Source organism: Castor canadensis, chromosome 7, assembly GCF_047511655.1.
Source record: "Castor canadensis chromosome 7, mCasCan1.hap1v2, whole genome shotgun sequence".
Classification (NCBI taxonomy): domain Eukaryota; kingdom Metazoa; phylum Chordata; class Mammalia; order Rodentia; family Castoridae; genus Castor; species Castor canadensis.
In genome coordinates this window covers 131,314,357-131,339,530 of record NC_133392.1, presented here as the reverse complement: position 1 = coordinate 131,339,530, position 25,174 = coordinate 131,314,357, and the positions used below count along the sequence as shown (strand labels likewise).

General features: G+C 46.7%; 1 long non-coding RNA gene across 1 annotated transcript in view; it reads right to left on the bottom strand.

The window, feature by feature from the left end:
* Positions 1–17,563: 17,563 nt before the first annotated feature.
* LOC141424965 (uncharacterized) overlaps positions 17,564–25,174 on the bottom strand; it is a 150,026-nt gene continuing 142,415 nt past the window's right edge. The window contains exons 3-4 of the long non-coding RNA XR_012449952.1: positions 18,748–18,926; positions 17,564–18,318 (exon numbers count right to left, since the gene is read on the bottom strand). This is a non-coding gene — a long non-coding RNA (uncharacterized lncRNA). The remainder of the gene's footprint in view (positions 18,319–18,747; positions 18,927–25,174) is intronic.

Sequence of the window (25,174 nt, the reverse complement as noted above, 5' to 3'; positions counted from 1 at the left end):
GGGTATGTTGCTCATTCCACCATTGATCATTGAGTTTCTTGTTAATGATCATTGGTAGTAGCAAAAAAAAAGGAACATCTTAAATAATCAGTTGGGGAAATGGCTAAGTACATTGTATATGGTAGATCCAAATAATAGAATATCAGACAGCCACTAATAATCATATTTTTGAAAAAATTATAACTGATATGGGGAAAAGTTCATGGTAGGTTAAGAGAAAAATAAGAGAATCCAGAACTATAAATATAGTGGAACTCATTTAACAGTGTGTGTACATGTGCCCAGAGAAAGAAGACAGAAAGGAAATATACCAAAACATTAACCATGGCTATTGTTAGATAGTGGAATAATGAACACTTTTTTTGTCTTTGTATATGCATATCTTTTTCAAACATCCCATAATGAACACACCTTACTTTAATAAATTCAGGAAGAAAAGTTCAAAATCACAGACTGGACTAAGAGTGATCAAGCACCACCATGCACTTGGTGCGTTCATTCTTACCTCTGGGTTACCTCAAACAGGTGTGGCATCTTCCCCAGGTCATGCGGAACCCACCATATCTGCTTGACTTCAAACCCCAGCTTTTTTCTTTCCCTGAAGCTCTTTCCCACCTCTACCCTACCCAGGTAGAAGTGCCCCCTACCCCCACCTTCACCAAGGTGGCAGCCAGGTTGCCCCAAGACGCAGGGCCTGCTGAAAGCAAAGCTCAGAAAATTCTGCCCAAAACAGGTGACAGATATGAGCCTCGGTGGGTGGATAGGTGTTTTCTTATCCCACCACAAATCTATGTGAAATCTGCCTTTTCCAATAGTCACCAAGAACATTTTACTGAAATCCTTACTGACAGCAGCTAAAACCTAAAACCCGAAGCATCGTATTTTTTTCTAGGTCTTGGTTTCATCCCTCACCCTCTTGGCTCGCATGGTGACACCTCTTCTCTTCCCTACTGCTGTCAGCCAACTTTACCAGTTTCCATGACCTGTAAATTGATGCCTCATTCTAGGTTACTTGCTTTTGACATTAATTCAAGGCATCATTGAGGCTCTAGGTAAGATGTACAGAACTATAAATAGGGGGGAAGCAGGTGGGCAGAGCAAAATCAGGCCCACTCTCCCCCGCCACAGAGCAGCTGTTTCCATCCTTGGCTGAATCCTGGGCTTGGTTTAGAGGCTACTGATCATGAATAAATGCATGAAATATTCCAGTAATTGAATCATTCCTATAGAAACAAATCACAGTACAGACATGCCTTGATGTTTCTAATTTTGAAAAAAAAAAAAAAAGACTCAACAATTCTGGGATTTCACTTCTAATTTCCTCATCTGTAAAGTCAAATAATGAATACTTGTCTTATAGAAACACTGGGAGGCCTGAGTGAATGAATTCACATGTAGTTTTCAGAACAGTGCCTGACACAGATTAAGGGCTTAATAAATATTACCTACTACTATTATTATTGGGGGTACAAGACAATTTATGTCTGTCTTTACTCCATCCTCCCAAATGCTAATCAAATAGGTTTATTTGATCACATGACCTCTGTCCACTAAGCAAAGGTGACATATTCAGGTGTAAAGCTCCCACTGACTCCATCAATTTGAATGTTGAAGTGACTACAGCATCCTTCACAGAAGCAGTTGGTACAGTTCATTGGGTGGAAGACGGGGGCATGGAGACACCTGTTTAACTGCCTCTCTGTCAACTCATGTCTCTTCCCTCAAAGGTTTGTAAACTCCAGGATAGGAAATTTGCCTATTTCATTTCTGTCCAGCCTCTGATTTGGAAATCAGTGAACATCAACAACTATGTGATGTATGAACAGACAAGGCAAAAGTAAATCAATACAAAGATGTCCCCAGTTCCTTCAGTGAGAGCTTCTGCTGGCAATGTTTGTGGGGCCCTGGTGAGGATTGTAGAGATACGGTACCGCCCAGAGCTCCTCCTCCACCCCTTCTCCCAGCTCTGGGGGGTGGGGCCAGATGACAGCTCACATTTGAGTCTCTCCCCAGGAAGTGCCTTCACTGAAGGCAGCTGGATTAGCCCAACTCCTCCCAAGAGTAGTCTGTATGCAATGATTGATCACTGGAGTGAGGACACAGACTTGGCCCCTTTCCCTTTGGGTATAGAATTGACCCAGGCCCCTGTTGCCATGCATTGCAGCCCACTTTTGCCCTCTGCCCAATCCTGCTTCCTCCACACACCAGTAAACTGCCCATCTCTGAGAAGTCTGTCTACAGAACCTCACCTGTGACAGCTTGGAGGTGGGAGCGGGTTGGCTCCTGCTGAAAGCTGTTTATCCCTATACTTGCATGGCTCATGACTGCCATCTCAGAAAAGACTTCTAGTGGTCCTGTGCTTTGGGTCCAGCCCAAAGCAATTCCTAGCTCATTACCCCACTTCATTTCCTATGCAGTCCTCAGCATCTGAAATCGTCTTGTTAATTTGCTTTCTTCCTGGCATGCTGTTCACCTCTATATACAAGCTCCTAAATAGCATCCTGTACACTGTAATCTCATAAGACATATGTGCTGAAGAATAAATGAATGAGAAGATAATAACCTAAGAGTGAGGCGCTCACTTCTAACTGCTTCTGCCATTAACTAGCGGAGTGGCCTTAGGCCGCTAGACCTCTCTGAGCCCTGGTTTTCTCAACTGCAAAATGAGGTGGCTAGATGTAACGATCACTAGGAATTTTTTTTTGGTGGGGGACAGGGTCTCACTAGAGCCCAGGCTAGCCTCAAACTCACAATCCTGCTTCTGCCCAAATGCTGGAAGTATAGGTATGTACCACCACACCCAGCTTTTTGCTAGGAATTTTGACAGCTCTAACATCCCACAATTTGACATGGTTACTCAGCTTGGAATTGCTCTGTTTATAAACTCCATGGGAATTAGCTTCTTTGGCTGAAAAAAAGGAACTTCTCAGAACATTTCACAATATCTGATGAGTAGGGGCTTTCAGATGCCAATTTCATTATTAAATCAAAGCTTGAGAAACTTTCATGGGAAACCCTGCACTTACGGGTGTGTTCGTGAAATAATCATGCCTGTTTTTGCAGCAATACCATGAAAAGTGTCAAGTCTTTATGCCAAGTCATAAGAGGTAAGGAAAGAGCAGACATTGGCTGAGGTCGCCTGAGAGCCAGGCACTAGTCGATGCTCACGGAACCCTGACAGCATCTCCTGGCCTGGAGTGAAGGTCGAGGATTGCTGGCTCTGAACAGATGTCTCATTTAACTCAAGCAGCAATCAGTGGAGGTGGGTGCTCTTACCAGCCCTCCCTAGAGTTAAGGATATTGAAGCCCCAAGAGATGATCCAACCTCTAATGTCCTGCAGCTGACAAGTAATGGAGGCAGGTTCAAACCTGGAGGGGCAGCTTTGCCATTTAGCTCACATACTACTCTGCTACCTATCATATATGGGAATTCTGGCCTAGGAACAAGTCACCATTCTACCTTCAACTAGAGGGAATGTCTGGTCTAAAGTTAAGCTCTTCTGTGTTAACTTTCTGTCATTGTGACAAAATACTTGAGCTAAAAATCTTAAAAGAGGAAAAGTTTATGTTGGTTCTCTGTTTCAGAGGTCCGTCATTGATTGGCCCTGTTGCTTTGGGCCTGTGGTGACACAGTATATCATGGCAGGACTGTGTGACCAAAGAGAAAGAGACAGAGCAAGAGAGAGAGAGAGAGAAACAGAGAGAGAAGCTTTGAGGGGTCCCCAGTACAGTGCCTGACACACTTCAAATCTTATGCAATCTAATTTTACAACAACCTCTGACTTGACTTTCATTTTACAGATAAGGAAATGAAGACATTTTACCTCAACCAACCCAGCAGTGGGTGCAGGAACCTGGATTTTAACTGAGATCTGTCTGGTCCCCAAACCACTGCTGTTCTTACCTCTCCTCCCATTATTCCTCCAGCTTAGAGACCTGACTGAGCTTGACAAATGAATCCAGGGGTTTCTTCTGTCCCTGTCACTTGGGCAATGGCAGTCTGACCTCTTCTTAAAATAAACAAGGATCTGGAACTGTTGGGCTCTGGTCTGGGGATCAATTCTGCAAATGAAGTAAATGTTCTCCATCTTAGGGGTACGAGAAGGCACAGAAACAAAAATCTAGCTAAAATAAACTGTTCAAATATTCCTTAATGAGAAACAAAGTCAAGGGCTTCCTATCCTCAGGGTTCCCAGAGGCAATGGCCAGCACGTGTGATTTCAACAAGTTAAAAAAGAGCAACGGCTTGAGCAGTGGTTCTCAAAGTGGGGTCCATGTGGCTCTCCAGACGGCCCTGCTGACTGCAATATTTTGTTCTTGACACTGATTTATGGCTCCACCGTTGGTTGGTAAGAAATTTAGAGGTCATTGAGTCCAACTTCCCATGCACTGCAAAGCCACACGGAAAGCCTGGTTTTGAGGTCTTTAATCCATTAATTAACTATACTTGAGACCCAATGTGTTAGAGAAGGAAGACAAAAGCAAGAGGCTGTCATGGTCCCTGCCTTAGAGATAAGCAAATAGTACTCGAAGAGGCTAAGGAATTTAGCCCACAGCACAAAGGGATGAACGATGGAGGTGAGACTTGGATTCAGGACCCTCTGACTCCAAAACCTGTGCCCCTTGGTCTCACTCCTCTCCGGTGTCTGTAGTGACCATCCACAGAAAGGACAGCAGGCCCGAGGCTCAGCAAGGAGCCTGAACTTTGAGGACTGTAAGCATCAAGGTGAACATGGCAGTGAGACACATACATGGTGACTGCCCTTCCCTGAGTCCTTCTGCTCATGGCCCCCAGTGCAGCTGAACAGTGACTGAACCCAGGCTGGCCAAAGAGTGGTGGGGAATCTGAGACCTGATGAATGCATGAAGGAAAGCCCCTGGAGAAGGCACTGCCAAGCCTGTTCCTGGAACCTCCAGTTCATGCAGTGGCAGAGGGGTGGTGCTGGGACCCACACCTGACCACTGCCTAGCATCAGTGCAGCCTAGCAAGGGACTTGCTCCCCAGGGCTGCTTTCCTATCTGTGAGAGGTATGGCCCAGAATGCTAGTAGGCTAAAACTGGAAAGAGCAGGACATAGCATAGAAAGTCCCCATTCAATCCTCACCAATGGGCTGGGGAGGCAGGAAGTCCTGGGGGACAGGAGGGGTGGTGGCCATCTGGGTGTCTCATCAGCTCCAGTTCTCTGCAGGAGGGGGAAGGGAGCCTGATTTAGTAGGAACATTATGACAAACAGGTCCCCCTCCTCATGTTCTTCTCGAACAAGACCACGATAGGGGCTTCTTCACAAAGGCTTAATTAGGTGTCTACTTATTATCCACTGATCCATTCAGTATTCATTGAGCATCCACTATGTGCCAGGCACCATGTGGAGATTCAGCAGTGGACAAAGCAGACATAAATCCCTGCCTTCATGGGATTCTAGTAGACGAGATATACAAACAAACCTAGCTATAGTGTCATGTAGTGATAAGTGCTCTGAAAAAATAATAAAGCAAGGTAATAAGGAATGTTAGGGAATGCTATTTGAGATGAGATGGCATGAAAATGCTTCCTGGGATGGGAATATGCCTAGGGGCAGCAGAGCAGTAACCAGGGATGGAGCTGGGAAGGGAAGCTGGAACAGTAGGGTGGGGTCATGGCAAGGACTCTGGATTTTATTATGAATGCTTTGAAGCACCATTGGGGTATTCTGAGCACAATCATGATGTCATCTGATTTACTTGTCTTGGGGACCAGAATATCTGATACCTTGCATGTCAGCTTCAAGGAAATGTAAACACATTAAAGAAAACCCTGAGTATACAGAAAACAACATGTTTGACAGTAAGATTGTCTTAGTCTGCTCATGCTGTCTTGTCAAAGTACTATTGACTGAGTGGCTTAAACAATAGGTTTTGATTTTTTTTTTCCTCAAAGCTCTGGAGGTCAGGAAGTCCAAAATCAGGTTTCCAGCCAATAAGGATTTTGGTGAGGGCTCTTTTCCACTCTTGCAGATGGCCACCTTCTCACCATGTCTTCATACAGCCTTTCCTGTGTGTGTGTACACAAGGAGGAAGCACACTTTCTGGTCCCTTCCTATAAGGACATCAATGCTGTTGATACCCTCTGATCTCATTTAACTTTGCCTCCTAGAGCCCCTATTTCAAAATGCACTCTCATTGGGGTTTGAGACCTCAACATATAAATTTTGGGGGAACACAATTCAGTCTGTAGCAACTATACTCCTATGGAATTATACAAAAGAGAGTCCTTGGGCTAGGCAAGTAGTGCATGCTTGTAATCTGAGCTACCAGGGAGGCAGGGGTACAAGGATCTTGGCCTGAGGCCTGGGTAAAAGCATGAGACCCTATCTGAAAAACAAACTAAAAGTAAAAAGACTAGGGTGTGGCTCAAAGTGGTAGAGTGCTTGCCTAGCAAGTTCAAGGTTCTAGGTTAAATCCCTAGTATCACCAAGGGGGAAAAAAAAGAGAGAGAGGGAGAGAGAGAAAGAGAGAGAGAGAGAAATTGCCTTCTGCTCCTCCTCCTGGTTAACTGCAGAGGGATAGAGGGAGAAAATCAAATGGAATGTCAGCATGTAACCCACATCTCTTAGGGCAATAGTCCCTTCTTCCCCCTTCACCTAGACAATTCTGTTTCACTAGCACTGGGTGGGAACTAGCACATTAACAAGCCACTTTGATAGACTAATAGATGGTGTTCCCTGGGCCACACTAAAAAGCAGCTCCAAGTCACTAGAGATGGACTATTATGCAAATAAGAGTATTTTCTGTGCTCCTCTCACTTTCACTGAAAGAAGCCACCATCCTAACCACCATGGCATCTTCTTCTTGTCCACCTGACACTGGTCTGTCTAGATCACACGAATTTGTGTCCAGGTCAGGCCATCCAGATGCTGCCGTGTCTCTGGAGGTCACGGGTACCCTTGGCACTTGAGCTGCCATGTGTATTTTGTGTTCCAGGATCTTCATGTCTAAGAATATGTGCACAGCTTAAGACAGTGACCTTCAGGAGAGCTGTCAAGGACTCCAGCCATCTCATTCAGCCCTGGCCAACTCTGAGCCCTCTGTCCTGCACACCTGGCTTTGGGGGACCAGGCAGTGCAGGCAGACTCACCTGCAGAGTTCTGGGAGTGGGAGCCCCAAGGCAGAGAAAGGAGCAGTGGTTTTGGGAACACAAGGACAGCTGAGAGCACCACAGGGTCGGGAGCATGGAGACGTGGCCAGGGCACAGAGCATCCTGGTCTCGACAGCAGCCGAAGCTGGTGAGGAATGTGCCACAGTCGTCAGTGGACATCGTGGGGCAGCTGCTAAGATGACTGCAGAACTTTCTCACCTCCCCACCCACTGCCTTATGACTAACCCTATGGACAGGAAAAGCTGAGCCCTTCTCTATTCCCCCCAGCAAAAGAGAAAGCTTAAGAGCCAGGGCAGGGAAGTTGGTAGAGTGGATTTCCACACTGCTCCAAACTCAACCCGGTCCTCATTCATGTCCAGTGCTGCTTGTTCCCTGGAGGATATTTGGGAGTCAAAAAAAAAAAATGTAACCAGTCCCCTGGAGTTAGCCATAATAGAATGTAATCTGCAGAGCTAGCTGTAACCCTAGCTTTTTTTCTTGCCTCCCACCCAGGTCTAAATTGCCAGCAAATCCCTGATGGCTCTACTTCCAAAGTATCCCAGCATCTAACAGCCTTTCCATCCAAAATCAAAGCCTCAGTCATGCCACTACCATCTCGCATGGACTAGTGCAGTAGCATAGCATGCCCTCCAGTCTTCCACTCTTGCCCTTCTAACACTCACCCCACATCTGGCCCATCATTTTCCTGTTTAGAACCTCCCAGGGGCTTCCCCATACCCACACCTCACATATTCGCAAGTGCCTATGGGGTGTAGCCCTTGCCTACCTCTTCTACCTCATTTCCCCTCATCTTCCCAGAACCACTCTCCCTGTGGCCTTTATTTTGCTCCTCAAACACAATAGGTTATTCCTGTCTTGGCGACCTGGCACCTATTCTTCCTACTTCTTGGAGGGTCTCCAGGTCATCCTCAAGTGCCACCTCCTCAGAGAAGCCTTCCCTGACCACTCTGGCATAAACAGGCCTGTGTCATCTGGTCACACTTTGCTCTTTCACCTTCACAGCACCTGTCATTACCCTACTCACTTCCTTGCTCTGTGTTTATATCTGTCTCCCATTCTAAGTAGCACTGCAGGCAGGCATGCTGACTTTCTCACCCAGATCCCTGTCCTAGAGCAGCACCTGGTAACCAGCAGGTGCTCAATGAGTGCTGCCTGCTTCCTGACTAGCATTCACCCTGTCCCCCACACCTCTGGGGATGCGCGCCATCTCTCTCACATTGTCATCCACCTTAGCAGCATTCTCAGGTCAGTTCCCTCTCAGTCCTACCTAAATGCATCTAGTGGACATTTGAATGAATCCTTGCTGCATAAGACTGTGTAAGCTCCCCACTCAGTGCCTGAAAGGAACAGGGATCCTGTCCTGTGAATGCCTGGCTTGCTTTCCTTTTTAAGGATCTATCTATCCAGCTATCTATCTATCTTAAATATAAATATATGTAAATGTATATATATATTTAAATTAAACTTGTTGAGGTAATTGTAGATGCACATAGAGTTACAAGAAATAATGCTAAGAGCCAGGCGTGGTCGCTTATGCTTATAATCCCAGCTACTCGGGAGGCAGAGATCAGGATGTCCGAGGTTTGAGGCCAGTCCAGGCAAAAAGTTACCTTAAGAACGCATCTCAATCAATAAGCCAGATTTGGTGGCATGTGCTCTGTGGGAAGTGTAAATAGGAGGGTCATGGTCCATATTGTCCTGGGCAAAAATGTGGGACGATATTCAAAAAATAACGAAAGCAAAAAGGGCTGGAGGCGTGGCTCAAGTGGTAGAGCACCTGCCTAACAAGTGGGAGGCCCTGAGTTCAAGCCCCAGTGCCACAAAAAGAAAGAAAGAAAGAATGCAGAGAGGTCCTATGTATCCTTCACCCAGCTTGCCCAGTGCTAACATCATGCAAAGCTACGTAACAATCATCCACGTCCTGGCCTAGATACAGGCAAGCTACAGATCATTTGCATCACACAGGACCCTCATTCTGTCCTTTCACTGCCCCCTTCCTCCACCCTACCCCCACAACCAGGAAGTTGTTCTTTCTGTGACTTTCTCGTCCCCCTCCTTGTTCTCTTAGCACACTGCAGACTCCGCTGCATTGCTTTCGGGGTGCCTGGCCAACATCTGCCTGTGACTCATCTCTTCCTGAACTACATTATCTGATCTTTGCCTTTAAACACAACTTGATTGTTTATGACCCCCTTTTTCACCGATGATGGATATTTCATGCCTATCACTGTCTTCCCAGGAAGTGAGCGGCTCCCTGAGCCAAGAGCATGGGCTGGAAATCTGCCCTCCACTTCCCTGTGCTTATATCTATCTCCACTTCCCCAAATGGGGCCAATGGCACTGACCCTGCTATGCCATGGAGATTAAGTGGCAGTGAGATGAAGGAGTACTCTGCCCTATATCTGGCACACAGCAGGCACTTGGCATGAAGCTGCGAGGAAGAGTAACTGTGCATAACTTAGGATCACCTACAATCTCAGCCAGTCCACAAAACAAAAACAGCAACTAACAGATTTCTGATCCTCAAGCAGAAATCACAGTTTGTTCATAACTACTGACAACTAGACAGAGTTATCTTCTCCCAAGAAGGGTGTCGGGGATTTTAGGAGGACCAGCAATGGATCTTTGGCATCTGCAGATAACAATATCCATCAAACCACTCACTATGTGACCTTGTCAAATTTTTCTACTTCTCTGAACCTTCATTTCTTAGTCTCCCATGAGAGTGGCAGGCTCAACCTGTGGTTTCCTCACCTTGTATTTCAGGATCCACAGATGAGGCAAGGTGGAGCCCAATCTTTATTTCTTATCTCCTCTTCCCTACACCTCCCCATTCCAAAGCAGCCCCCCTCATTATAGATTCTGTATATCAAAGGTACAAATGATTTTTCCTTTAAAGGAGAGGCTCTGGGGGTTGAAGAACATTCCAGACCACTGTTCTAGTAACTACTGAGGTTCCTTCTGGCTCCAGAGGTCTCTAAGTCCTAAGCGCTCAGCTCGCACTCCTATACTAAACATACACAGGTCTCAGCTTAGTACCACGTCCTCCAGAAAGCCTTATATGTCCCCAGAGACAAGGCAGCCACCCATGGGGACTCCTGTGGCACCTATTTCCTAAGTGTCCATGGGAGGATTCCATGGCAGGAACTGTGCATGGCGAGACCTAGAGCATGAGCCTGAGAGAGTGCCCTGCACCGATGTGTGCCTGACGCACAGCCTGGCAGACAGAGAACCCCAAGGAAATACAGCATGGCCAATGTGGCATCTTTCTCATCATTGAGGAGAGGAATAGCCACATCACCCTGCTCAGCTTGGTGAAGGCCTAGAGGCCAGCCAGGGCACTAATGGCCCTGGCCCAGCTTTTAAAACACGTGCCCCTCCCGTCCTTCTCCATGCTTAGGAGGGTCCAGGCCCACACTTCCAGCTAGAGTGGCCACTAGCCCTGGTGACTGCTTAAATCCATTTAATTTAAAACTCAGCTCTCAAAGTTAGACTGGTCACAGTTCCATGGACTTTCTCATCTCTGCAGAAAGTGCCAGGGGACAGCGCTGCAGAGAACCACCTGGCCCCTCTGCTTGTGCCTGTGAGTCACCTGACCTTTGTCCACATCTCATCTCTTCTCGATTTGCTCCTAAAGGGTCTGGAGTAGATTAAGGGTGTCCCCACAATGATCAGCACCTCGGAATGTGACCTTATTTAGAAACAGGAATAGATGAAACTGATTAAGATGAGGTCACACTGGTATTGGCTCACCCTGAGTCTGATATGACTTGGGTCCTTATAAGATGGGAAGACACCCACAGAGACCCACGCAGCGAGAAACTGTGACCACAGAGGCACAGGTGGAGTGATAGGTCTACAAGCTATTGGTCGATGAGTCTGGCCAGTGGCCACCAGAAGCCAGTGAGAGGCAGCAGGGAACCTTCTCTAGAGCCTTTGGAAGCTCGGAGGATGCATGACCCCACTGACACAGATTTCAGATTTCTGGCTTCCAGAAATGCAATAGGATAAATTTCTGTGGCTTTAGGCTCCCCACTTTGTGGTCATTTGCTATGGCAGCCTAGGAAAACAATTCAGGGCCTACCCAGGACCCCTCCACCCCCTCTTCTCCAACTCTCTCTCCCTCAAAGATATCTCAAACTTTGGGACTCTTCAGATATGAACCCATATGAAGTGACAGAGCCTGCCAAGATCCCTGGTTGTGCCAGTTACCAGGCAGGACAATGTGGGACACCGAGGGGCTAGGCATGCCAGGCTGACAGGGCTGCCCAGGAAGGCGCCCAAAGAGTTCAGGATACCTAGCAAACCCCACAACTTTCTCCTTTCAGTGCTGAAACAGTTACCAAAAGGCTCTCAGGAAGTGACAAGCCCCAGGCCATCCAGTCGGTGGTTAAACAGTAGAGCAGGATCGCTTACTTTATTAACTTGCTAAATCAAAGGGTTGTTAAAGGCTCTGTCAGTAATAAAATGCAGGAAGGAGCTGAATCACCCACCTATTAGCCATGGTGTTGACACAGTTACTGGTTGTGACCTGGCGGGGGCCCACGCAGGGCAACAAAGCCAGTCCTGCGCTGCCACCACAAAGCCACCACATCCTCTGCCCATCCCGGTGCCTGTGTGGTGCACCTGCCCCACACCTGCCTGCTGAACCTGCCCCACACCTGCCCGCTGATGGAGGCTGGAACACAGGCTGCTTGAGGTGCCCAGTTTTTAAGAACAGACCTAGAATTTTCCCGCTCAAATACATTTCCATCTACCTCCTTCGGGGGCCTTCCACAACCCTGAACAATAACAAAGAAACCAAACGTCCAGACATGCAGGACTTATCAAATCAGTTCCTTAGGTGGCAGCCAACATGGGTTTCATGATGCAACATAAGAGGCGCAAAGCCCTGGAGCAATGGAGAAGCCCAGCCTGCACCAGCATGGGCCCCTGGCCACACCGAGTGGGGAGGAGCTCTGCCTACTACCCTTTCTCCACCTTCTCCCAGTTCTGGAGAAAGCTCCTCTGCACTTTCTCCTCTCGCTTCTTTTATTTTTTATTTTGTGTGTGTGTGTGTGTGTGTGTGTGTGTGTGTGTGGTGCCCAGAGCCTCGTGCACGCTAGTCAAGGGCTTTACTATTTTAAAAATGGACAAAGGGACAGGCTGTGCGCTGTTCTTTCTGAAACCGGTGGAAAGGTAGGCCTAAAGCCTGTGCCTTCCTTTCTCTCCCTTACCAGTGATATGAACAAGTATCAAGCTCTCTGAGCCTCAGTTTCTTCACATGTGAAGGATGGCCCAGTGGGAGCTTCCCTTAGGAACTTGTGAGGTCAGTGTCTGATGTGCTTACAGGTTTGGTACATCATAAATACTCCGTTACTGTCTGCTGTTAAGCTAGCACCCCACGTGCCTAGCATAGCGCTAGCACTCCGGAAAGACCAAGCACTCTGATTATTTCTAAAGTGCCATCAAATGAAACCAGGCTCCCGGTGTCGTAAAAACTCATCGCTAAAAGGTCACTACAATAGATGCGACTTTACCACCATCAAAGTTACATTCCTCAGCATAGTCCAGAGATGCTCAGGAAAGACTGAGTCTGAATCCCTACTACTGTTGAAAGCATGGCCCACAAGGAACCCACAAAGTCGCACAGAGCCAAGCTTGGCCGTTCACTCCCTGCCATGCTGTTCCTGGTCATCCTAAAGGCTCCTTGGCTTCTGACTGTGATGGCACTGGACTCTTCCTCCAGGAGGCTCGCTCCGTTCTGCTCCATTCCTCCATTTGCAGCAGCGTCTAGGGTTTCATCCACGCCCCCATCAAGAAGTCTCGGCAGGAAGAGCTCCCTGCAGTCATATCATTTCATTCCAGACTCCCAAATCCCAGACTCACTGAATCCTGAAGGAGTCTGGCAAGAGTTAATTCACCTTCCTAGGAGAAAAGAGAGCAGGAGGAAAGAAAAGAGGCCTTCCTTCTTATCCCATCCTGACACGTGAAGCTCCTTTTCCTTTGCTTTTGAGGTTTGCCAGTCAGGCGGCAACTTTAGTCCCATCCTTCTTGCTAGAGCTTCAGGAAGGCATTGAGACGAGCAGATTCCTCGTTTGTGATTAGATCTGTGGCTGAAATCTGTCCATCTGGCACTGACCTCAGGTGACCTCACATCCAATATGCAGCTTTCCACAATGGAGCTTTGTTGTAAGGAAGTATTTTTGTTTCAAATTAAGGTTTTATTCCTTTCTCTCTTTTTTGATACTCAAAAGCAGTTCAGCCTAGAAATTGTCACTCTGAGGACAAAAATGGAGGATGCTCCCCTCCATCATCCCTCACAAAGCTCTTTCACTTCCTCCCCAATGAAACGCTAAGAGTGGCGCCACAGTACACAGCAAGTCCTCAAACTTCATGGCATATGTGCCTTTCCAGATGACTGCATGGATACACTCCATAACACATTGTTAAAGTGATAATTAGCGATAGACTTGTTATGAATATTCCAAATAAAATTCTCTCCACAACAGTTGACGGAGACAAAGGGCATCACAGGAAATGTCAGAAGCAAGAGAGGAATCTGGTGTATAGACAGAAAGAAAAGGCACTGGGAAGACAGCACAAAGCAGAAGGAGATTTCAGCAGTGAAACATCTCAGCATCCCTTTCAACAGAAGGAGGCTGGGTTTGTGTGTTTCTTCTGTCGTGCCAAGGGAATACAACGCCCCCTAAACTCCAAGAAGGAAAGGCCACTCTTCTGTTGCCTGTTGAACAGCAGCTAAGAATGCTAAAGATGGAGCCAGGCACTGGTGGGTGGTTCACGCCTGTAATCCTAGTTTCCTGGAAGATTGAGAGGCTGCCTGGACAAAAAGTTAATTGATACCCCATCTCAATGGAAAGAAGCTGGGCATGGTAGCATGTGCCTATCATCCCAATGATGTTGGGAAGCTTAACATAGGAGGATTGGATCCAGGATGGCTAGGGCAAAAAGTGAGACCCCATCTCAGAAAATAACCAGAGATAAAAAGGCCTGGGGATGTGGCTCAAGAGGTAGAATGCTTGCCTCACAAACACAAAGACCTGAGTTCAAACCTCAGTTTGACGCCCCCCACAAAAAAACCCCAAAATATTAAAGATGGGAAGTTTAAGGGAGAAAAACCCATCTGAGGAAGAAGGAGGAAAGTAACTATAACCAAGCTGACTAAAGAGAAAAGGCTTCTAGTCACCTTTCACATCTCTCCCCAAAAGGAAACTTCCAAAGGTCCTGCTCTGCCCCCACACATTCTGAGTTTTAACTTCCCTGTGATTCTGTTCCACGTGGACAGGGGTGATGCCCATGACATCCGCCCCTCTCCTCCACTGCCTAATTCACCAGAACAAATGAAGACTCTAGCATCCAAACTGAAGACAGTAAGGAGGACAGGAAACCTCTGAGGCCAAAAAGGACAAAAGAAAGACCCCCAGCCCACTATGGCCACCTCCACTGCACAAAGAGAATGGGTTGGCCAATGGGGCACAGGGAAACCAATCCTCCAGGGGCTTAAGGGGAAGAGCATACTAAAGGGAGGAAGGAGAGGAAGTGTCTCATGTCTCCTCTATTCACACTCGACTCTGAACCTGTTCAGGTCAAATCTTCCACTTCGAGGGTAGAGCTGCATTCTTCTGGTCCAGGAGGGACAGTCAGGGGCAGCACATGTCACCAGGCAGAGAATTCCATAGGCAGAAGACCCCTCGGCCTCCCCTAGTGTAACTAGATGTCATCTGATACCACTTCCTAACCTACCTGCTCACATGGTCACAGAGCTTGAAAGCCACAGGGTTGGGGACAGCCCTAAAACCATCTCAGCATACACCCTTCATTTTCTAAATGAAGAGCTGAGGACCAGAAAAGTGGGTTAATGTGTCCAATGCAAAAGGTTTGAAAATTGGCAAGGGGAGTAGTTTGACCTCCAGGACCCCCAAGTCTCCATCTTGTCTTCCTACTATGATAGTGCTATCCCTTCTTTGCTTATTTGGGCTAAACTCACATCTAAACCACAGAATCATCTTGGACAGAGTAAATTTAGCATCAGAATCAAAATTTAGAGAGAGGAAAAACTAACATCCAGGATAGAGTCATATGGATGGCACTCACCAGCCTGACTTGGGCTCCTGAGGGAGATGGGCCAAACTGCAGAGCAGACAAGAGCAGCTTGGAAGGAAGGCAGGGGGCAGCTGGGAACTCAGCCCTCAAGCTTCTGCCAAAGGGACCTTGTACTGCCTCTTCCCTTCACACCCACAGGACTTACCCTCTCACCTTCTTCTATGCTCAGAAGCCTCTTCAGTGAGGCTGTTTCTGATCATTTGCTTTAAAACTGTCCCCAAAACTCCCCAATATCCTGTACCCTACTTGATTTTTTCCCATGGTACTTATCACTTGAGGACCAGAGATTTTGGCTCACGCCTGTATTGCTGGATATAGAATAGTATCTGACACATGACAGGTAAGTACTAGTTGGATAAATGAATGAAAGATGACTCTTTTTAATTTTATTTCTTGTACTAGTTGTTGAACTCAGGGCCTGGAGATTGCTAGGTAGGCACTCTACCACTTGAGCCATGTCCCCAACCCAAATGACTCTTTCCTTCCCTCTCCTAGCAATAGCTACCTCGCGCACACACACACACAAATACACACACCACACACACACACACACACACACACACACCTGTCCACTTCTCTCCTCCACCTGCACCCAAGGCCTTCCATTAGAATTAACAAGAATATTCTAGGCTCACCTTCAAACATCTGGTAACAATATTGCCAAGTCTTCCATTAAAAAACTCATATTTCATACACACATATGGTTTTGTAAGCACAAAAAACTCTAAAAGGGATAAGTAGGAAACTAATAAGACTGTCTCCAGGGAACTAGATGGTTGGGGCACATAGACTTTTTAGTCTATATGCTTTTGTGCTATTTGAATTTTTAACTATGTGAATGTAATTAACTACCAACATGTATAATTAAAAATAAGATTGGAAAAAACTGCACAAAACTAACACATTTCAGCTCTTGTCTTCAACACCATCTTAGTACAAATACTCAGGGTGAAGGTCACCACAATGCTATTAACCTTGGGTTAGGATTGTGAAGTGGGTGACTATTTGCTCTAATCCCCAAATTTTCAAAAATTTGATTGTTACTTCTATAATGAAATATCTGAGAAAGCTTCCATCAGGCAGAAGGATATGAATGAATGGAAATTTCCCTCTATACATAAAACATTGTGACTTTTTTCAGCTCATGAATCCCTTTACCTTTAATTTTGTTCACACACATTTGGATTTTACATGGAACAGATTTCAGAAGGAGTTGTGTAAGACGGTGCCAGGATGCCAGGGGTGCAAAGAAGGACACAAGCAATGCCTTAAGGAAGGCTGTATCCAGCAAGGATGATCACAAATAAGCAAGTCTCACATAAAAGATGTGAAATTTGAAGAATGGACCAGTGGATTACATGACTCATAGGTTTCCTCTGCAACTTTCAGATTGTAACAAATGTTCTGTGTTGATATGTATTTATCTCATATTTTCCTCTTACTACACTATAGAGTCAACATGTGTCATACAGCACTGGCCTTCTCTAGGCTGTGATCTTCCTGAGGGTAGCAACTCTGTTGAACTCATCTTCATCTTCTCAGTCTCTAGCCTGGCACCTTAGAGCAGTGGCTGCTCCATAAGTGGGTAATGAATGAACGATCATTTCTTAGCACCCAATGGGAAGTTGTAAGGTCTACCTAACTACCAACCCCCAGGAGAACACCACTCTCTCATTCCCCACCTGCTTGCCCTAATTCACTGGTATTCTCTGTTCTGAGTGAGGCAAAGAGCTACCTGAGTGTAGGTAGACAGAGGCATCGAAGAAAGGGCATATGTGGCCTTCCCAGGGGCCTCACCTCCAATGCACCTGGGTTCTAAGCTAGTTGCTGCTGGCACCAGACTGGAAATCCTTGTAACTTTTGTTAATTGTCCCTTGATCCCATTCTGGAAATTTAATTTAAAGAAACAACTATAGGAAAATGAAATTAAAACCATGTTCATTTAAAATAGAGAAAAGTTAGAAAGAACTAAACTCCAACCATAGAGATTAAGTAAATAAATGATGGCTAGCTATATAATGAGTACTCATATCACAACTGCTGTAGGACTGAGCTTGTTGCTATATAAATGTTTTCATGATGAAACATTAAATGACAATGTGTGTTATCAAAGAATATAAATGGTATTGTGACATTACATTTCACCTAAGTATATAAATATAAGTGGTATATATTTATATTTATATGACTATATGATCCAATGGTTGTCTTGTCTTTGGAGTAAGTAGGATTGGGAGATAGTTTTTTCCTTCTTTCTACTTCTTTACATTTCTGTTTTTTGCAGTAAGCATGTGCTTCTTTGTAATAATGAAAAATAATCAAAAAGCAAAGGACAACTGCACTGTATTAGGACAGACACAAAAAGTAAGAATGAAAGTCCTGAGAGTAGAACCAGACAGAACACAAGATCAGAGCTGGCTCCTTTAAAGCTACCTCTCCCTGGGCTGGAGCTAGGTTCCAATTAATGTCTCCAAGTGTCCAAAGGCATCAGCTCCACTCAACCACACTCTCTCTCCCACATCCAACCAAAGCATTATGAGAAGACAGTCACCTCTGGGGAGAAAGGCACACTGACCAGGCCAGGTAGCATGTTAGATGTGGGCCCTTGGTCACACATGGAACAGGTATAATATGAACATGGCAGCTTCTGAGAAACAGAAATGTCTAGAGGTGCTTCTAGCCTAATGTACACCAATGTGGGTGAGATATCTTAATCCAGAACTCTGGGGAGGAAGTGACCACTTCTTGCCCCAATGGCTGAACCAGAACTCTGCAACAGAAGCAGGAAGTGATGCTATAAGATGGTCCAAGTCCCATGAGGAATGGTGTCCAGATATGACTGGATCCAAGGCAGGTCTCTTCCTTCTCACAACACCTGTTGGCACAACTGGTCATCATTCAGTCCTCTCAGAGTTTCCCAGACAGTTTGGGGACTCATGCTGCTTCTTAGGCTTCTCTAGCTCTTGTTCCAGCTTTTGCAGTTGCAATGCGAGAAAGACCCTGCTGCATTGCCCTCCATTTGGTGGTCCTGGATGGGTGGCTCGGGAGCTGATGCAAATGGCTCTTGGTCACTGCTGGTATCTGCAAACAGGGAGAGCGCTTATCACAATTGAACTCTGCTGTTCTGTTTCCCTCGTGTGGCAATGGAAAGGAATGAGATGAGGATGAGTGGGGTATGGGAGGATGCAACAGGAGCTTGGGAGGAAGCAGCATGCCAGGTGCATGGAGCGGAAGGGTTGGTAGAATGGCAGGAGGGAGGACGGTCTTGGGGAAGGAATGATATCGTCAGAGATGAAAGAATATGGAAAGGGGCAGAAGGCATACACAGAGAGGCAACACCATCCTGGGCTGTAGTACTCAAATTCCTGGCCATGCCCTTGTCACCTCCTGCTCTGTCCATCTGCCTCCCAGTCTCTGCCTTCTGGCCCAGAAGAAGCCCTCCTAGCCCCGCCTCCCCATCCCTTCCTACTAATGGCCCTGGTCTCAGCCCTACCAGAGAAATGAACTTACTTCTACCCTTCCCGGGCCTGTGCTCCTCCTGCTCCAGCTCTCTTCAGGCTTCTGGTGGTGTCTAAGTGATCACTTTGCACATCAGTGTCCTCAGTTTCTGGTGGCATTGGAATCTGTGCTTTCAGAACTTCCTTTCTTCCCATTCTTCTGGAAGGTGTCAGGACGTTTTGTCCTGTCGACTGGAAAAGATGCAGCAGGAGTGGGCAATGCAGGGCCAAATCCAAGACACCAGACTGAGAGGGACAGGAAGGGGAAACATGGGGCAGTGCTGGGTGATCTGGACCACTGGTCACCTCATTCTAGTTCACGAGTAGACAGCTAGACGAGGGAAACCAAAGTGGACCGGAAGTGCAAATTCAGTGGACAGCAGGGTCTCCAGGCTACATTTCATTGTGGACCCAAGACCTTTTGTCACACTGATCTTCACAACACAGAGTCAGGCAGGTCTATCTACCCAGGAGAGTTTCATACTCTAAAAATGCAGGAAAATAAACTGTAATCTACCAGCTGCTCTATTTAAATCAGTCTCCACAGAAGCAAATCCAACAGTACTTTCTAGCAAGCTTCTAGAATGAGCCAGCCCTTTGCTAAGACCCCCTTCCAAACAGATGTCTACCTGGAGTACCTGCTCCCCTAGGGACATGTGTCCAACTGGATGGGACATGACACCAAGCAGGACCACTTGGCTTAACCCCAGGCAGGTCAGGGGCTTTCCTTCTGCATTACTGTCAAGTACTGTGTGCCAAGCCAAGCTGGATAAACATCTTACAAATGAAACCATGTGCTGTGGCCACAACAGTGACAAATGTTCAAATCCATCCCCGGCAGCCCCAAATCTTAAAAGTACACACTTTACACAAGTGGACTTTAACAAGCATCAGAATTACCTAGAAGCTTTATTAAAATACAGATCTTTTGCTATACCCCTACAACATGTGATTCAGCAGGTCTGGGGTAAAGGCTGATAATCTACATCTCTACCAAGTTCCTGGGCATTGCTGCTTCTGTGTTCTGGAGATGGCATGTTGAAACACACTGGTCTATGCCAAGAGAGTTCAGCAGTAGCACCTGTCTCACATCAAAGCAGCCACTAATGACTTGCTCCCATCTAACACTCTAAGCCCACCCAGAGCAGAAGCAGGAAAGCCTGAAGCACTATGAAACCTATTGATCAATGCACTTGTTAGAAGATGAAGAATAAGGAGAACATTAGAGTTCATCTAATCTACCTACTTCACTTAAAATAATATTAATGAGACCAAGTTTAGAGAAGGTAAGTAACTTACTCAAAGAACAATGAAATGACGATAGGAGAATCAAACTAGAAACTACAGCATTGTTCTCAAAATCAGAAATGTGGAGTCTCAGAAAACCTAACTGTTGCTATTTCCACAGTCACCAGGGTCAAGAGTTTCTGCCATTAGTGAATTTAGGCTTCTTCTTCCTATCCCCCAAGCCAAAGTCTCACTGCACACCATGGTTGCTTCTTAGTAGGGCTGTGATGGAAGCAACTCCAAGTTCAACTATGAGTCTGTTCAACTGCATGACTAAACCTCAGAGTTGTTTTCCTCAGAAGTTCTATGACACCTGGAGGTCCCTGGATAACTCCACACATCAGGCATGGGGTTGCTGGACCACAGTGATGACAGCACACAGGCTAACCACCATGACCAGTTTCATTTCCTAACACTGCATTCTGAGTCTCCACTTGGAACTTTGACCTTGCTGATGCCTCTTCTGGAAGACTGCTCCCCCTAGTTTACTCATGTCAGGCTCCCTGTGCCACCCACACCAGACTTGAGAACTTGTTTTCACCTCAAGTCTATCCTGATCTATTTACTAGCTCCCATGCCCCCACCCCCAAGCCTTCTTCAATTCTGCCATAGCCTCACTCATTCCCTGAGACATTTTGCTCATCACTGACCTGCTGCTTAACAAGGGTGTGAGTCCAAGAGGGTGGGAACTTTGTTTTCCTTGTTTGTCACTATAACCTCAGTACCCCAAACAGTGCAGGGCACACAGCAGGTTTTCAGCAGATGCTGAGTGGACAAATGAATGTATAGAAGAATTAAAGAAACTATGACACCACAAGCATCTTCTTCCAATGTGGTTCCCAAAGTTGGAATCCAAGACTTCTTCCTGTTTCTCTCCTTTTCAATAGTAGGAGTTGGACTCCTTGAGCTTTAGCAGGATGCAGGAGGGGAAAACTATATACTTAGACTGATGTTCTCAATGACAGGAAAGAAGACAGAGAGTTTGGGGTCTGGGGTAGTGTTGAACTCCTTCCCAGCTCTGGTGCTCTTTCCCACAGAAAGGATGCTAGTGAGGCAGATCTAGCTGGCTATAGAGCTTGGGAGGTATATAGAAAGATGACATGCTTTAGGGTCAAAAGATTTGGGTTCAAGCCTCAGGCTAGACATTTAATTCTCTCTGAGCCTCCATTTCCTCATTTGTAATGGGAATGGTTGAGACTATCCAAGACTTAGGGTATTTGTGAGGATCAGAGAAGTTAACATGTATGGAAACTTTCTGCAAACAGTCAGTCTATAACTCCTTACTGAATGGTTGTCAGTAAGACCATGTGGTTTCTGGAGGAATCCAAAGAGGTAACACTTCTCAGGGCATGAATCTGCATCAGTCCTGCTCTTCACATGCCTCTTTAGTAAGACCCCCTAGCCCCATGGATGCGCCAGTCCAGTGGCAGAAACCCTGCAGGGCTGGAACTGGACACTTGGAGACACAGGGATGGCCAGCAGCAATGATCACAGGCAGTGCCACCAGCAGGAAGCCCAGGAGAAGGCCACTGTAGGAGTGACAGGAGCCCTGGGCACCATCAGTGGAAATGAACCTGGGCAAATAGTGGGGATGCTCCACACCCCACCAAAGTTCTCTGGATTGCTGAGTCTCAGAGACAGGAACTTCAGAGAAGACAAGTGCCCTCTTAACCTTGGGTTCTTAGGGGTGCCATCCACTCCCCAGAGGCACAGTCTTATACCCTTTCCTCTCTCCCAGGTCTTTCCAACAGTAATGGGCAGCACTGCAACCCTTCCTTGAATGATAACCTTAATAATAAGTCTCAAGCAAGCAGTACCGCGTCCCTTCTACCAAGACTTATATTCAGTCCAGCCACCAGTCACTAGCCACAGACAGCTAGTGCAAGTTTCTGCAGAACTGTGCTACATCCTCAGGAAGACACAGCTTCTGCCTTTAAGTACCTATCATCTAGTTGGGGGCCAAGAATTCATCACCTGGTGGTGAACTGCTGGACAACAGAGTTCATTACCAGAAAAGAAACACATGGGGTGGGGGCAGTGGAGAAAGAGTGAAGGGCTGAAGTAGGTCATTTTCAATGGCTGAGTTCTTTCCTGGTTCTGCAATGCCATATTTATGGGGCATTTGGACCACAGGTGAGCACTCCGGTTGCTGGTAACGTTGCTATGATATCATGGGTGCTGGTGGCAACTTGAGTCAGGAAGGATCAGGGAACTATCACCCACCAGAGGTAGAATGGAATGGAAGGACTTCAACACAGAAAGGGACAAGCAGGGAATCTTAGGCTGTGGGCAATGAATGAAGAATAGGAAGAGGAAAGTGGTATCCAGCATGGAATGTAGAAGGGACCAATGCAGCTTTAGCTCAATAGAGTTTGAGGCATCTGTGAGCTCTCCAAGGTGAACCCCCCAGAAGCTGCCTGAAGTCTCCATCTGTCACCCTCAACAGCTGGCTCTGGGCTGATGATGCCAGCTGAAGTCACACCTGCCTATAAAGGAGAACAGTGAGAACACCAAGGGAGAGGATCAGAGGAATTCACATGTCAGGGACCACTAGCCTTCAGGGGTGAATCAAGAAAGGTGCCAGAGAGACAGAGGAAGGACCAGAAAATCATGGAGCCTCATTCAGCCTATTCACTCATCAGGTTGTACCCAGGCCCACTTGTTCTCCTCTGGAGGTGGAGAGAGATCTTCCTTGTTCTCTCTCTTTTCTCTCTCTCCTCTCTCTTCTCCTCCTCTCTTCTCTTCTCTCTCTCTCTCAAAATCTCTCTCTCTTCCTCCCTCTCTCCCTCCCTCACTTCCTTCCTTCTTCCTGCAATAAGACTCTGCTACTTCAGGCAAATCCTGACAGATGGCACTGGGACTTGCTGACAGGGCCATCCAGCACGTGTTGGGGAAGGGCACCTACTGAAGGATTGAACACAGAGCCAGGCAAAGGTCTGAAGGACCTGGGTCTTTGGTTTCAGATTGGGCAGGGTTAGCCGTGACCATCCCATTGAAGAGAGTTAAAGCTCACTCCCACCTCTACTCAGGTTTACCTCACCCCATTCCCCACGCTCCTCTGCTTACACACCCTTCTAAGCTCCTGTGCATTTGCGTCACTTTGTCTGATGGGTCCCTCTCAGTGTCCTCCTGCCATCATTTCACTCACTGTCAATGTGCGTGGGACCAGGCAGGTAGCATCCATGGTGGAGGTAGCTCATTTATGGAATAGGGGTGGTGACTGTCTTGGTATTAGCCCAACAACAGGGAGTCACAGGCACTGTGATAAATCAGAAGAGCTGGCCTTATCTAAAGGGATGGCTGCCGGTGCGCAGAATGCTACCACATGAGGACATGTGGCCAGAAATTCAGATTTTCAGTGAGAAGCCAGATGTCTGCATTCTCATGTGAAAGCAGCTTTATGTATTCACAGAAAACTCAGATTTAAGACACCATGTGGAGAGCCAAATAAAATGCAGCTGCAGCCAGACCAGCTTATACGCTACCAGCTTACAGCCCCTAGATGGTACCCCATATTTCTGCATCGTCAGTGCCTGGCACATTGCAGGCACTCAATGAAAGTTTGTCAGTTGAAAAGCAACTGAACAAATGAATGGATGGATAAGAAAGAAGGAGCAGATGGGAGGGACAGGGGAAGCAGGATGGATGCCCAAGTGTCAAGATGCCAAGCAGTAGGCTGAGCAAGTTCAAGGTGACCTTGCTGCCAAGCCGTGCATGTGATCATCACGTGCTCATGTCTGGTGGTTAAGGGAAGAAGGAATGGCTATGATCCTGTGAACTGAGCCATCCACCGGCTTCTCCGAAGACATCACAACCAGAAGCTCTCACAGCAATAATGCAGACATTGACAACAAGCTCCTGCGCACAAGGTGTGAGGGAGCCACAGGCTATGCAGGCCATGGATTCTACCTCATACCTCATGTTCTAGATACGTTGGTGGAGGATCGGAGGTTCAGCTTAGCCATTTGGGAAGGTGCCAGGGGGTGAGGGGAAGTGAAAGGTACCATCTAGTCAAGCTGCTCCCCAGCTCTAGCCTGTCATCTTATTGGCTGCCTTGAAACTCTGGGAGGACACGCGAGGGCCTGGTATGTGGTGGCTCCTCTCCTCCAGGAACACTACTAGAGGGAGTGGTATACAAGTGGTCCGTGTGGAGTGCCTGGGGTTGCAAAAGCAAAGTTATTTCAGGTTCAACTGACTTATAATTTATTTTTTCTAACTGATCATTACTGTTGTTGGCTCTATAAATAACCACCTAGGGAGTCTGCTTTTCTGCTCCCAAGTCCTCCCAAAGCCTGGCCAGGTTCTCTGTGGTTTCTGGCCTGCCAAGCACACAACACATTTCTTTTCTGTGCAGCCCTCCAGGGAATCCTTCAGCAGGGCATGCCAAGGAATCTGCTGAGCTCTGCCCAACTCAGGCCTCCCCTTCCTAATCCGATTCCTTCCTCCAAATGGGCTATGCAGCCCTCCTCCCTGCTCCATGAGAGGCTCTGCTTTCTGGACACAGGTGGTTCTCAAGCCAACATCCTGGCTTCTCTCTGTTTACTCTGCTCCCATCCAACTGCAGCCCTCTACTCTCAGAAGACAAGAGTTTTTTGTACTACAGAATTCCAGCTGCAGCATCATTTGAGGTCAAGCCTGGGAAGAAAAGAAGGTTGGCCTGACAGTACCAATGGTGAAATACCCAGGGTCTAGGAAGGAGGGCTGTGGTTTATATGAAATCAATGTAAATGAGTTAAAGGATATATTTAAGGATGACTCACATTAATTAATTACAAAAAAAAAAAACACAAACCACAGTCTTGATGGTCTTCTGAAGGATGAACGACATGGAGTTTCCTCTTTAAGCACAGAACCTAGGAGGGAAATGATATTCAGAAAGGCCCACTGTGTACCAAGCATTGTTTTGCTACATCTTCATGGCACAATGCCTATAATGTAGGGGTCTTATGACCATTTTGCAGATGAGAGGCCTGAGAAAAGGGACTTGCTCAAAGTCACACAGAAAGAAATGGGGCAAGAATGAGATTCAAGCCCAAGTATTCCGCCTGCTCCTCCCTCCTGCGGCTCCAGCAAGAAGACTGGAGCTTAAGGTAATGTTTAGTTTTATATGTTTCAGATTAATTTTGCAGCTCAGAAAACAAGGACTACTTTGT